We start from the raw sequence: 452 nt of genomic DNA on the forward strand, positions 1-452 counted from the left end.
CCTTGCAAAGCCCAAGAAATCGGATATAATACTAGCGAGCTTAAAACAAGTGATATGAATATTCGAGCATTTGATGGGGCTCAAAGTGCGTCTACAGAGAAATAGAATTAAACGTGTTGATTGGACAATGAGTTTATTATGGATTTTCAAGTACTTGATATCCCCACGACATACAACATGTTGCTGGGTAGTGATTCTGCCTAGGTCAGAACTTGGGTTGTGAATATCGATTGAGATTATCGTGATAAGACAGACTTGTGGTTTAGAAGCTTCATCTTAGGTGGTGATTCGGTTGCCATGAGACATTAAGTGACTTGGTTTGAGTACTATGTGCTTACATCGCTATCTTATTGATTTTATGCTTATATGCGTGAACTAATCTAGCCTCTCTATGATGCTTACTCGACATGTTGTTTGTATCGATGCTTTACTCATGTTGTACTCTTCTTTGA

The sequence above is a fragment of the Lycium ferocissimum genome, chromosome 5 (genome assembly GCF_029784015.1).
Source record: "Lycium ferocissimum isolate CSIRO_LF1 chromosome 5, AGI_CSIRO_Lferr_CH_V1, whole genome shotgun sequence".
Lineage (NCBI taxonomy): Eukaryota > Viridiplantae > Streptophyta > Magnoliopsida > Solanales > Solanaceae > Lycium > Lycium ferocissimum.